Source organism: Procambarus clarkii, chromosome 16 (assembly GCF_040958095.1).
Source record: "Procambarus clarkii isolate CNS0578487 chromosome 16, FALCON_Pclarkii_2.0, whole genome shotgun sequence".
Lineage (NCBI taxonomy): Eukaryota > Metazoa > Arthropoda > Malacostraca > Decapoda > Cambaridae > Procambarus > Procambarus clarkii.
Window position 1 is genome coordinate 33,600,638 of NC_091165.1, and position 14,580 is coordinate 33,615,217.

A 14,580-nucleotide genomic window follows, 5' to 3' on the forward strand; every position below is an offset into this window, starting at 1 on the left:
TGAACTCAATAGCAGTATCAGAGGCTGTAGGCTGACCATCTTCGTAGTATTTAGTTTTGGCTCTTCTAATTATTTTAGATAGCAATGACGAGTAATTCTTTGAAAGTTCTTTGGAAACGATTCCTAACCTATACTTCTTCTCAAGGTCATGTTTTTTATTAATGGATTTAAGTATTTCCTTTGTAAGCCAAGGATTGTTCAGCCTTTTAGTTGTGACTTTTTTCGTTAGCACAGGACAGTGGGTGTTATAAAGGCTGAGAGTTTAATGAAGAAAAGATTGCACTGCTAGGGTGATGTCCCCTATGTTACCTAATTCGGACTCCCAGTTGACATTAGCAGCAGCAGCTATAAAATTACCTATAGCAGTTTCATTGTGCAGCCTAAAGCTTATCTCCCTTGTCTCTAGAGGTGGTTTGTTAATGTTAGTTAGAAGAAATGTGGGGTAATGGTCTGTAATGCTATCGATGATTATCCCTGAAGTAAGTGGAGAGGTTATGTTGGTCCAGATGTGATCAAGAGCCGTGGCAGTACTGTCAGTGATTCTAGAAAGGTCTAGTGATTAAGGGTATGAGGAAGCAGGAATTCATACAGTTGAGGAAGCTGGCAGCAGTAGGGTTTTCAGGCTCGCAGAGGTCAATATTAAAGTCCCCTGCAATAATTAGATGGTTTTTGTTCAGTCTGTTATCTAGTATTAGATTTCTAAGGTTAGAGTTGAATTCGGACACATCAGTGTTAGGAATTCTATAAACTGCACCCACAGTCAGGACAGACTCAGCACCCTTGACACTGAAACTGGCGAAGACATACTCCCCACAGTAGTCTCTAGTTCTAATTACTTTTAAGCATGTTAGTTCTCTGTGGTAGTAAAAAGCAGTACCACCACCACTCTGATTTTTTTTTTTTTACATGCAAGCATGCAAGACAATAAATACAATAAAATATCAGAGAAAACAAAAACAAAATACAGAAGCTACCGGCCAGAAGGACCGACAGCACAGGACAATAATTAGCAAAAATGGAGGAACAGCATACATCAAGACAAATTAAACAAAAACAATAACAAACAAGCAAATAATGTAAGCAAATAAACAAAACAAACAAACACCGGCCAGAAGGACCGACAACAAAACACATCAAAATTTAGAAAATGAAACATAACACAAGACAATGCACACACAAACAAATCATAAATATAAACAAAGGGAAAATTAAAAAGAAAACATAATACAACAAGGTAATACAAGGTAATACATGAAGAGAATACACACTGCAAAACACCGGCCAATCAGCGGACATACTTGCCCCGGAACAAAGCCCGGGGGAAACGCACATTGAACGCCTCCCAAAGTAACCACCCCCAAGGGTCTCGTACACCCACCGGGGACACCATGTCACCCGGAACCCTAGCTACAAACACTCGCAAGCAGGGGACCCAAATGGTATCACTCCTGACGCGAGTAACTGCCACAACCACAATCCCCCACATCAAGGGAACACCCCCACCATGAAATTCCCCCGGCTCGTCATTCAGCAGTAACTCAGCAATCGCCGACCAGTGACTCTGTGGCATCACCGACGCCGGCAACACGTCCCCCAGGTCCCCAACACACACCCTCACAAGAGGGGGCTGGACAAAGGACACCACCACCGGGGCACCAGCGGCCACGGGCACACTACCAGACGACTGCAGGGAACCAGGGCGGCGCGCATCCTTCCGTAATGTCACAACCAGGCCACGCCCAGCATCAGCAACCACACCATCCCTGGGAGCGGGAGCCACCACCTCCCACTGCGGAGAATCCCCAGGCGGAGAAGGAACGGAAGGCACCCCCGAGACCTGGGCACCAGCATCAGCAGGCACATGAACCTCTGCCACCACCAACCGTGGAGACAGCGACACATCCGGTTCCACACCGTCAACTCCCAAGGACCCACAGTCACCGAATTCCCCAACATCGGCCCAGGCAGACGACGAACGCCTGGAACGCTTGGGCTCCGGCCGGAGATCGTCAGAGCCGGAAGCGGACCCAAAAACACGGGTCCCACCAGCTGGACGAACCGACGCCCGACGCAGAACGGCAGCAGCCTCCACCACAGGGGGAACTGGCCCACACACAGCAGGAGGATCCGCAGCCACCCCAGCACCCAGCACATCCGGGACCCGAGGCGAGAACACAGGGCCAGGCGCAGCAGCCGAAGACGAGGGAGAAGGCGGCGGCGCGTCACAACGATCACCAGGAAGGCCTTCAGGAGCAGCGGAGACAGCGACAGGAGCACGTAGACCATCCGATGGCACTGCAAGACCCGGAGGAGAGTCTGTAACAACCGGAGGAACGTCCGGCGACGTAGGGGGAGCCGCATCCGCTAACTGAACGCTCACCTCTTCATCCCCGGAGACCTCCTCCAGAGGAAGCGGTGGGAAATCTTCCCTGAACAAGTTGACTGGAGCAACCGGATCCGCAGTGCATCCGGCAGCCTGATGCCCCAACATGCCACACCGGAAACAAGTACGGGGCTGCTGGGCATAATACACCCGCACGTAGTACCCGAAAAGTCGGACAGAGGATGGAATGTCCGACCTCAGGCGCATCCCGAGGGTACGAATGTTCGTCTTCAACCCCGCATATTTTCCAGAAGACAGCTTGTGCATCCTCACACTGACGACGGAGCCAAATCTTTGGAAGAAACGCCGGAGAAGGGACTCAGGGAATTCCATGGGGGCCCCATGGAGGCTCACATACGTCACGGCACCACTCCGATCAGATATGGCCACAGAACCAGTGCTATCCAACAACTTCAAGGTACGGCCCTCGTACCGCCGGAGAAATCCACGGTACGCCTCCTCACCCACAAACTTGATGATCACCCGGCGTGCAGTCACCAGCTCAACCCCGTAGACCTCCTCGACCGGGACATGTAGCACGTCACACATGACCTGCTCATTGAGAGGATACCCTGCACGGCAGGTAAACTCCAAACCCACGGAGTGTACCCTCTCAACAGCGGGAAGATGGCCGCTCATCGTAAAAGCGCCACGTCAACACCAGGCAGGGACAGCAGGGAGGGTAGAGACACCCACCCCCTGCTGGCGAAAACTGCAACCTCCCCAAACTGCCGGAGCGGTCAGACGACACGTCTGAACCCTACGGCAGCACAGGTGGGACTCCTCACCACTCTGAATTGGTCGACAGTTGTGAATTGCTGAGTAGTTAGGCATGTTAAAGAGTTGAGTAGTATATTCTTTTAATCACGTTTCAGTAAGTATAATAAAAGAGAATTTGTTGTCAATAGTTTCAATCAAGGCACTAACATCACCGAAGTGTTTGCTGAGAGATCTTACATTCAAGTTAATTACAGAGATATTGTGTGATTATGTGTTAATACATTGTTTACATCATGTGCTGTAAAATATCTGCAATTTTGATCATTAAAGTGATGATTGTCATAGATAGTGGATAAGAGGTTTAGTTCTGGGTCTATACTTGTCTGCATAAAAAGGCTGGTTGTAGGAAAACAAGGCAAGAATGGCAATTACAAAATAAAATTTTGATATAAAAGGGGGAAAACTGTAGGTAGTAACTAAGTGATTGTAACCTATCCACCGCTGCCCACTGGATTGGGGGCGGTGTACAGGACAAACATATCAATTGTGACACTAGCTCTCCACATATGTCAGTTGCTTAATTTAGAAACTGTACTTGTGATCGATCTCGTACCCATTGTTGATGTGACGACATATATTGAATTTTGTAACTAGCTCATCAAGATTGTAACTTGCTTAACTAAATGAATTGTGGGGTTCAGTCCCTGAGCCCACTATGTGCCTCTGTAAAGGAAGTCTGGCCCTAGCTTCGGTACGGGGCGGACGTGTTGAATCGGCGCTCCAGCAGTTGGTGTTGTTTGCCCGTTTCGGCTGGTTGGGGGCGGGTGTGTCTCTGCTCGCCTGTGCTGACGTGGCGTTACGATGGGGGTCCCTCTACCCCCTGTCGTCCGGGCTCAGTCTGTGGGACTAGAGTTCTCTGTGCGGGCTGGTTACCCGGAGATTGCCCTGGCTTGTGAAATGCTCTCTGTCCCTGTGTTTGCGATTTATGGGGTCGAGTTGGTAACGGCCCGTAGGGCAATTGTGAAGTTTGCAGAGGAGGTGGCGTATCGCGATTTTTCCGGCGATACGAGGGGCGGACACTGCCCCTGCCGGATGGTGCGGGCACTGTCACCCTCTCGGATAGGAGTGGTGCACTTACTTACATCAGTGTGCATGGGGCTCCCTTGGAGTTTCCAGAGGCTCTGCTACGGCGGTATTTCGGCCGGTTTGGCGCAGTTGTTAGTGTGAGAGTGAACGTGGTGTCTTCTAGTCCTCTTAAGGGTGTGAGGTCTAACATTCGCACCCTGGGCATGAGACTCCGGGCGGATATTCCGTCCTCTGTGCGCCTTATGGGGTACAACGTTCGGGTGTTTTACGCCCGTCAGCCGCGGACGTGTTATCGTTGTGGTCTTTTGGGCCATCAGGCTGCTGACTGTTCTGCGCCTCCAGTTGCACCAGTGAATCTCTTCAGTGAGGAGGATTTTCCGCCCCTTCCTGTGGGGGATGATTCGGTGGGTATGGACGTCTCTTCGGCTGAGGAGGTGCCCTCTGTAGCAGCTGTTGCTCCGCCTGTTGCGCCCCCTGTTGTTGCCGCATCTCCTCCGGAGGTTGGGTCCTCGCCTAGTGCTCCAGCTGGTGTCCCTGAGCCTCTTCCGCCTGCCGTTTGCTCGGACCCCTCGTCTTCCAGTTCTTCCTCTGCTGTGTCTGTCCCGGTCCCTGAGCCCTCGCCGTCTGTTCCAGCTGTGCTGGGAGCTGAGGTGGTTCCGGCATTCCCTCCTGTGCCTGGCCTGGTGCCCCGTGTGGTCGAGGCGGCTGCCGTGCTGCGGCGTGCGTCGGTTCGCTCGGTTGGTGCTGCGCGGGTCGCTGAGTCTGCCTCCGGGTCTGATGATGTGCGGCCTGAGCCTAAGCGTTCCCGGCGTTCTTCTGCGTGGGCTGATGTTGGCGAATTCGACGAGTGTCGTCCTTCCGTTGACGGTAGAGTGGCTCCGGGTGTGGTGCACACTACGGTGGTGGCGGAGGTACACTTGCCTGAGGGTGCCGGCGTTTCGGCCTCAACTTCTGGTCCGGTGTCCGAGGGTCCTGCTTCAGGTGCGTTGCCTGCGTCGGATGGCTCCGGTTCTTCGTGGGCGGTGGTTCCCCCCTGCTGTAGTTGGTGGTGAGCGGGGTGGCCTGGTAGTGATGTTGAGAAAGGATGCTCGCTCTGGATGTTCTGTGGCCCCTTCCTCGTTACCCGTTTCCTCGGCAGCGGTCTTGCCGCCTCTTCCGTTTCCTGCAGTCCCTTCCGTGTCTCCTGCGGTATCCGTGGAAGTGCTATCGTCTCAGCGTCCGGCACCTGCTCCGATGAAGAAGGCGTGGCAGGCTCGGCGACCCTCGTCCGCTTCTCCGGTGTCATCTGCTTCCTCGAAGGGCGTGGTTGGCGCTCCCCAGCCTCGTTATGCGACTTGCGTCAGTGACCTTGGGCGTTGGCCGATGCCGCCAGATATAGATGTTCCTGAGTTTATGATACCCGCTCGAGAGCGGGGGATCAAAAATCCTACCGACCTTGAAGATCTAGTCTGGGAAGCTTACAAGGCGAAATATCCTCATGATCTTTTCCCGGAGAAGTACATTTCTCACGAGGTTCCTCGCAAGTGATTTCTATGTATTTTGTGTTGCCTGGTTGTGGGGTGTGTGAGTGGGTGGGGTGGGTATTGTTTCCCGGTTCCTGCGTGCTCCGGTTTGTTTTGAGAGTTTTCTTGTATGGCTAGTGGGGGGGGGGGTGTCGTGTGCGCTTGTTTGTCATCTTGTGTGCCCTTCAGGCTGTTGGGGTGTGCTCTGTTATGTGTGCATTATGTGTGTGTGTGGTGTTAGCAGACTTGTTTTGTATGTTTCTCGCCTCTGTTTCCCTTATGTTTGTATTACGCTGTGTTTATATTTGTGTTATGTTTGTATATGCATTTTTGTTTTGTGGTCAGCCCTTCTGGCTGGTCTTCTCTTGATTTGTTCCTTTGTCATTGTACGTGTGTGCTTTGTACTTTTGTTCTATGGTATATTTGTTCTGTTTTTATTGTACATTATACGCATGCTTGCATGTAAAAATAAAAAAAAAAAATAAAAAAGTGCCTCTGTAACCCTTTCCACTACCGCCCACAAGATGGGTATGGGGTGCATAATAAATGAACTAAACTAACTAAAGGGGGAAAAATAAAAATATAAACAAGATCTAATGATCATTAAATCAAAACAATTTAATGATCAAAATTGCCGGTATTATACAGCACATGATGTGAACAATGTTTTAACACAATCACAATGTTTCTGTAATTAACTTGAATTTTCTGCTCAGGGGGAAAAAGACGCCAACAGTTTGGGACTTATTTATTACAAATTGGAGATGGTAAATTAAATTCTGCAGAACATGTAAATATATAAGTAGGAACAAATGTAACATATCCATGTCTACTGAGTACTAATATTTAACTTAAAATGTACACCCGTATTGAGTAAGCTTAGCCTAGTGAAATGGTAAACACGTTCTGCAGAAACCTAATGTCAATGTAATGTAATTATATAAAACTAGTTATAACAGTCAGGACACAAATGTTCCATCAAGTGAATAGGCCACATAACACTTAACGGAGGCCGACCAGGAATAAGTAGAAGGGTTTCGTGACTAAAAGTAGGGCTTACTAGCACCTAGACTGGGCAAAGTATTAGCTACGGACAGCGGGACACTTGGGGACCGGCGCTGCACCCCCACCGCAGGCCAGCTGGCCGGAACTCCCCACCCCACCCGAATGGCGAGGCCCGCTGGCCGCAAAGTGGCAGAGCAACAACATCTCGCCTGACGAGGATGTACAAGGCCGACCCCGTGTCGGTCGTTGTCGCTGCGGCGAGCCCCACGGATGTGGAGGGGAGATGGCAGAGCGGGAGAAGGCTGTTAAAGTAGGACCATGCCAGCTCGCTACCGTGGCCGTAACCGTTCCCGTATGCCCGGAGAGGCCGTTAAAAAACAGTCAGGTGCCCTTGACTGAAAAAGGTACCATTCCGGGTCTACAGGCAGATGCTGCTAACGGAGACAGCTTCCTTGGTGGGCCGATGGAGCGCCATCTTGACAAGCCATGGGACGTAGAGAGGCGGGATAACCCACCGACAGTGACCCTGTGAGGAGTACATACTGCAGGGTTTGTACCCCATGTAGGGAGTGCTTTCCACCATGGCAAATGGCTGGTCGATCCCGTGTATATCCTCGTCGCTGGAGCCCGCCCTCACAGAAACCAGTCCTGGAAGGCTGGCCCCAGGGCGGGTGTGGGAAAGTGAACGCTGTCCACACAGAGGTCGACTCCCCAGGGTCGACCCCGTGTCGGTCGTTGTCGCTGTGGCAAGCCCCACGGATGGGGGGGGGGGCGGAGGAGGCAGCTTAGAAGCATGTAGGTCGCCACCCAGGATACCTCTCATGGTGGCACGAGATCAGTGGTCCGCCTCTCGGGCCCCACCACGTGGTCCTCGATCATTCATGGTGTTCCTCGTGCGCGTTATATCGCGGATCTGGAAGTATTAAGGCAGTAAGGGGGGGGCAGAAGCTGGCATGCAGTTGTAACGTGTAAGGCAAAGGCACGGTTGTGGTGGACCCACACCATACGCGTACTAGTGGCAGCTTAGGGTGCAGGAGTGAGGTTAACTGGATGCGGCACCTGTTGCGAAAGGCAGGAATGGTAGACTTGAATAAAGTCCCAAGCATAACTGAGTGGGGAGTAACTTAGAAGCCTAGCAATGGTACTGCCAGATACAATAAGTCCTAACTCCTGGAACAATCGGACGCCCCCTCGGCGGGAACTAAGAGAAAAAGTGAAAGACGGCGTCCAGTAGTTAGTAAGCTCCAGCACAGCAACTACTAATAATAAGACCAATTATAAGTCAATAATAAACACAGAGCAGACAGTGGACTGGAGGTGGCTCCAAATGACTGCAATAGTGCGCGACGATGCCCATATCGCTATGCAGCGGGTAAATACTAAGTAACGCCAACAGGCCAATGTAAGAGGATGGTAAAGGGGCATCGAACTGTTAAACCACCTATGCACAAATAAGACAAATCAGAACTATAAAGAAATTAATATTAAGAATGGAGAGGAAATGCGATCTTCCCCTCTTCCCCGTGAAAATCCTCCGCTGGGACATGCCATCTGGAGGCTCGGCAGCTGGATCATTTCAGCTGCAGCATCGTCGGATGGACACCGCAGGTATCAGCTTCAGCAGCTGGGACATCCTCGGTGGGTACTATTTTCTGGAGCCTCAGCTGCTGGATCATCGGCTGGAACCTCGTCGGCCGGAACATCAGCAGCTGGGCCTCGATCATCGGCCGTAACACTACCAGCTGAGCCATCAGCTGCTGGATCATCAGCGTGGACCACGTCAGCCGGAACATCGGCAGCTGGGTCTGGCCCCGAGAAACAACACAAAACAATATATAATACATAAATTAGAAAGGAATACAATGAACGACAAAATGTAAAAGAAAACAGAATTCATATATAAAATAAGGGGGGCGACTGGGGCATGCTCAGCTGGAACACCGCCAGCTGAGCCCTCGGCTGCTAGATCGTCGGCGGGAACCATATCCGACGGTCCATCAGCTGCAGGGTCATCGGCAGGGACTACACCAGCCGGAGCATCAGCAGCTGGGTCTTAGGATGATTGGCCCCCACCTGCCTGCCGACCACACTATGACGGGATGAAATGCTGAGTAAACTAGGCCCGCATTTAGCAATAAGCAAAAGTTAAACAACCATAAATGTGAAACCAGAAAGTAAATTGAACAGTACGTGAATGAACTTAAAGCAAGAAGCATGAGGCCCGTACTCCGCAACCAGTACATCCTAGCTTACTGTACTTAGTAGTATAGAGGCAATTAGCAGAGTAAACAACGTAAATGTAACCAGTGCTGAGTAACATAATTATGCAGCTAAGGGTAAAACACGGTAATAAATTCCTGAGGAAATGAACAGAATTGCAATGCCAGAAAATCTTAATGCAAGAGGCAAGGGGCCGTAACACCGCAACTAGCACCTCCTCGCTGACTTACTTAATAACTTAAATGGCAAGCAAGTGAAACGACAACTGTAACCACTTTTATTTATTTATTTATTTATTTATTTATATATATACAAGAAGGTACATTGGGTTTGTGAGAATACATTGGTTAGTACAGTATTTACATTTTTGTAAAGCCACTAGTACGCGCAGCGTTTCGGGCAGGTCCTTAATCTAGCAGATAATTTTAAGTAGGTAATTTCTATCAGAATTTATAAATGATAAAGATACATCGCAAGAGAAAAATGAGATGAGAGAGCTTAGTAAGTATATTAAAGCACATTGTTATATTAAAGCTCTGATTGATTACATTGACAGCTTGATTAGTAATTTAAACAAGATTAATAGACACCGCATAACACCACCGCAAAGTAAAACGACATGCAACATGGGCAATACATCAATTGTAGAATGAAATTGTGATATGCTAAATGTAAACATTTAGGCCATAAATGATAAACAACATAACGTAACCAGTATAGTAATTAACATAATCATGCAAGAGCTAAACGTAATATACAGTAATAAATTTCAGAGGAAACTAAGCATAAATGCAGGGCCGGGAAATTTTTAAAGCAGGAGACAGTGGCCCGCAACACTGCAACTAGAACATCCTAGCTGACTCTACTTAATGGCAGAGCAAAAGTTAAACAAGAGCACTGTAAACGCAGCAAAAGTAAAATAAACATGCAACATGACAAGTAACCATTGTAGAAATAAATTGTTGTAGGTTAGTGGTAAATGCTAACCCAAGGAACCTGAAGCAAGAGGCATGAGGCCTGTAACACAGCAACTAGCCCAACCTAGCTGGCTTTAGTGAACTCAAATACAATGAGCAAGAGTTTTATAAGTTAAAGAAGCATGCAGCGTTGGTAGTACCTTAACCCTAAACCCACATTAACTTAGCGTGTATAACGCAAGCAGCAATAGTCAAAATTGGGCAAATAATGGGTGAACTTAACGACCGTTGCCGAATGTTGAACTGCAAAATCGTGCCCCGGAACATCAGCGGCTGGGGCATCGCCGCTGGGACACCTGCAGCTGGACATCAGCGGCTGGAGCATCAACATCTGATGGAGATAGGACATAGCCGCAACTGGCCACTAGGGTGGTAAGTAGACCACCCTAGTAAGTAGACCACTTCTACTTACCACTTCGGTGGTAAGTAGAAGTCCGGCTGCAAGACAATTTAGGCTAAAGACTGAAATATAACCGTCAGCAGAGAATAACGGGAACTAGTCATGAAGCTGGGAATACCATATATTACACTAAGGCTGAAAAGAGTGATAGATAGGCACAATGTCAGGTGGAACGCTTCAGCTGGGCTCATGAGCCGTGGCATCAGCAGCTTAACATCAGCAGCTGGGAAAGCAGCGGCTGGAACAGCAGTGCCACCGGCCAGACATCGGCTGCCGGGAATCAACCATGGAACTGGGACGTAAGCAGCGTACATTACATATACATTTACATTACATTTAGGGCCGACATGTAAACATTTAGGCCCTAAATGGTAGGCTACAAACTGACCTCTAGTAAATAACATAAGCAGCAAGGGCTAAACATAATAACAGTGATAAATTTCAGGAACTAATCGTAAATGCAGGGCCAGAAATCTTAAAGCGTGAGACAAAGGCCCGTAACACTGCCACTAGCACGCCGTAGCTGATTTTTCTTATTAACCTAATGGCAAAGCAAAAGTTGTGCTTTTGATTTCATTGATGTGTTTTGACTGAGGGAACTAAGCGTAACAAGGCCAGAAAAACTTAACAAGAGGCATGTGGCCCGTGACACCGTAACCGCGCATCCCGGCTGATTTCCTGAGTAGCTTAAAAGCAGAAGCGTAAGTTATACACACGTAATTTAAACCAGGAATAAGTAAAATAACTATTCAGTAAGACGAAACGTAAAATGCGGAGAATGCTGAGGGAACTGATCCTCCATGCAGGGCCAGACTAATCTTAAGCAAGAGGCCAGGGGGGGGGGCCGAATACTGCAACTAGCACATCCCAGCTGACTTTACTTAATAACTTACTGGCGAGAAGCGAAAACTAACAACCATGAATGTAAAATCTGTCAAGTAAAACAGTAGGTTGTATAATCTTGATGCAAGGGGCATGAGGCCCGTAACACAGCAACTGGCATATCCTAGCTGACCTGACTTAGTAGCTTTGAGGCAATAAGCAGAGTTAAACAGCATAAATGTAACTAGTAGTAAGTAACATACATATGGAGCAAGAGCTAAGCGTAGAATACAGATATAAATTTCTTGGGAAACTAATCAAAATGTAGGGCCAGGAAATCTTGGAGCAAGAGGCAAGGGCCCGTAACACTGCAACTAGCACATCCTTGTTGGCCTTAGTTAATAGCTTAATTAAAGGCAAAGCTAAAGTTAAACAACCAAACTGTAAACACAGCAAAAGTAACAAAAACATGCAACATGAGCAATGCATCAAATGTAGTAATAAATTGTGGTAGGCTAAATGTAAACATTTAGTCCGAAAAATGATAAACAACATAAATGTGACCAGAGTAAGCAACATAAATGTGCAGCTAATGCCGGGCGTAAAGTACTATAATAAAATACTGAGGGACGTCGACGATGTATCCTGGACCTGTGGCACTTACCGATAGCTGAAGTTACAGTACCCGTGATGAGTAATTATAAGAGCATGCTCAGCTGGAACACCATCAGCTGAGCCTTCGGCTGCTGGATCATCGGCAGGGACCACATCTGCCGGAACATCTGCGGGTAGGGTTGGCCCCCGGGGGGCATACTCAGCTGGAACACCACCAGCTGTGCCATCAGCAGCTGGGACATCGGCACCATAACATAATGGGTAATTATTAACCATAAATAACTAAAATAATGCCGGGCAACACCGGCCAAACTTAAGTCTGGAACAAACGTCCTGGGAACATCAGTCAAAACATCAAGCATCAGTCGGAACATCAAACATCGGTCATCAAACATCAGTCGGAACACTGGACGCTGGGCCGTGCCCCATGGCAGCTGGGCCACATCAGCCGGGACTTCAGTGGGCGGGGTTGACCCCCAGGGGACATGCTCAGCTGGAACGCCACCAGTTGGGCCATCAGCTGCTGGGTCCCCGTCAGCATAACATGATGGGTAATTATTAACCATAAATAACTGGTTAAAATTAGCGCGTTTGAATAATTGAGGAATGGCTACAAACAATTAATTAATAATAACAGTCCAATTAATGGAATAATTATAAGCCGCTGGATCGGGCCCCATGGCAGCTGGGCCATCAGCTGCTGGGTCAACATCCGGGGCCACATCACCGGGACGTCAGCGGGCGGGGTTGGCCCCTAGGTGACACGCTCAGCTGGGACGCCACCAGCTGGGCCAACGGCAGCATAACATAATGGGCAATCATTAACCATAAATAACTGGTTAAAATAGCGTGCTGAATGATTGATTAATAGCCACCTTACCTTACCTTGAGGTGCTTCCGGGGCTTAGCGTCCCCGCGGCCCGGTCGTCGACCAGGCCTCCAGGTTGCTGGACTGATCAACCAGGCTGTTGGACGCGGCTGCTCACAGCCTGACGTATGAGTCACAGCCTGGTTGATCAGGTATCCTTTGGAGGTGCTTATCCAGTTCTCTCTTGAACACTGAGGGGATTGCCAGTTATGCCCCTTATGTGTAGTGGAAGCGTGTTGAACAGTCTCGGGCCTCTAAAGTTGATAGAGTTCTCTCTCAGAGTACCTGTTGCACCTCCGCTTTTCAACGGGGGTATTCTGCACATCCTGCCATGTCTTCTGGTCTCATGTGATGTTATTTCTGTGTGCAGGTTTGGGACCAGCTCCTCTAATATTTTCCACGTGTAAATTATTATGTATCTCTCCCGCCTGCGCTCAAGGGAGTACAGATTTAGACTCTTTAGTCGGTCCCAATAGTTTAGGTGTTTTACTGAGTGGATTCTAGCAGTAAAGGATCTCTGCACGCTCTCCAGGTCAGCAATTTCTCCAGCTTTGAAACGGGCTGTCATTGTGCAGCAGTACTCCACTCTAGAGAGCACAAGCGTTTTGTAAAAGTGTCATCAACGGTATAGCATCTCTAGTTTTAAAAGTTCTTGTTATCCAACCTGTCATTTTTCTTGTAGTTGTGACGGCTACTTTATTGTGTTCTTTAAAGGTAAGGTCTTCCGACATGAGTACACCCAGATCCTTTACATTGCCTTTCCGTTCTATGTTATGATTTGCCTGAGTTTTGTACGTAGTTTCCGTTTTATATTTTCATTTTTTCCATAGCGCATGAGCTGGAACTTATCTTCGTTAAACACCATATTATTTTCTATAGCCCATAGAAAGACCTGATCCACATCTGACTGGAGGTTTGCCGTGTTCTCTATATTGCCTACTCTCATGAAGATCCTAGTGTCATCTGCAAAGGATGATACAGTGCTATAGGTTGTGTTCTTGTCTATGTCCGATATGAGGATGAGAAAAAGTACTGGAGCAAGCACAGTACCCTGGGGGACTGAGCTCTTCACGGTTGCCACAAACGAATAATTAAAATAACACTCAAATTAAATGAGTTATTATATGGTCACGGGTCATCGGCGGGAACACACCCGCCAGACCGTCGGGATCACCAGCTGAGCCGACGTCAGCAGCTGGGCTTGGCCCCCCAGGGGACATGCTCGGCTGGCACACCGCCAGCTGGGCCATCAGCTGCTGGGTCATCGGCGTCATAACATAATGGGTAATCAGTAACCATAAATTGGTTAAAATAGCGTGTTTGAATAATCGAGTAATAGCCACAAACGAATAATTAGGATAACGATCAAATAATAAATGAAAATTTATAAGGCCAAGAGTCATCGGCGGGAAACACATCCGCCAGGCCGTCGGGATCATCCGTTGAGCCAACGTCAGCAGCTGGGTATGGCCCCCAGGGGACGTGCTCGGCTGGGACACCACAGCTGGTGTCCCAGCCGAGCACGTTTCACTCATGTTTCCAGCTTTGAGTTTTAGTGAGTGTATGATGGACACAACATCTGTCGGGGTGACTGGTGAAAGGAGAAGAGAGTTTGGATAGCTGCCCGAGAGATATGTGTCTGAGTCTGTGGGATTTTATTTGCAAGGTTAGCACCAATCGATGAAAAGAAGCTATTAAATTCCTTCGCCATTTCTAAGTCAGATGACGGTGTAAGGCCATCCTTAGAGAGTGTTATCTGGTTGTGGGAGTGTTGTTTAGTTCCTAGGATATTAGAGATGGTATTCCATGTGCTTTTCATGTTGCCTTTTGCTTCTTTGAATCTGTTACGACCCTAGTGGGACGCAACCGGGTTCTTCTCCGATGTTAGTAGAGTTTGGGAATCCGGCCTCAAGTTAGTAGAGGCTTTCAAGGGGTGTGTTCCGTAACGCAAATTAAACTAAAGGGGGAGGGATACAAATATT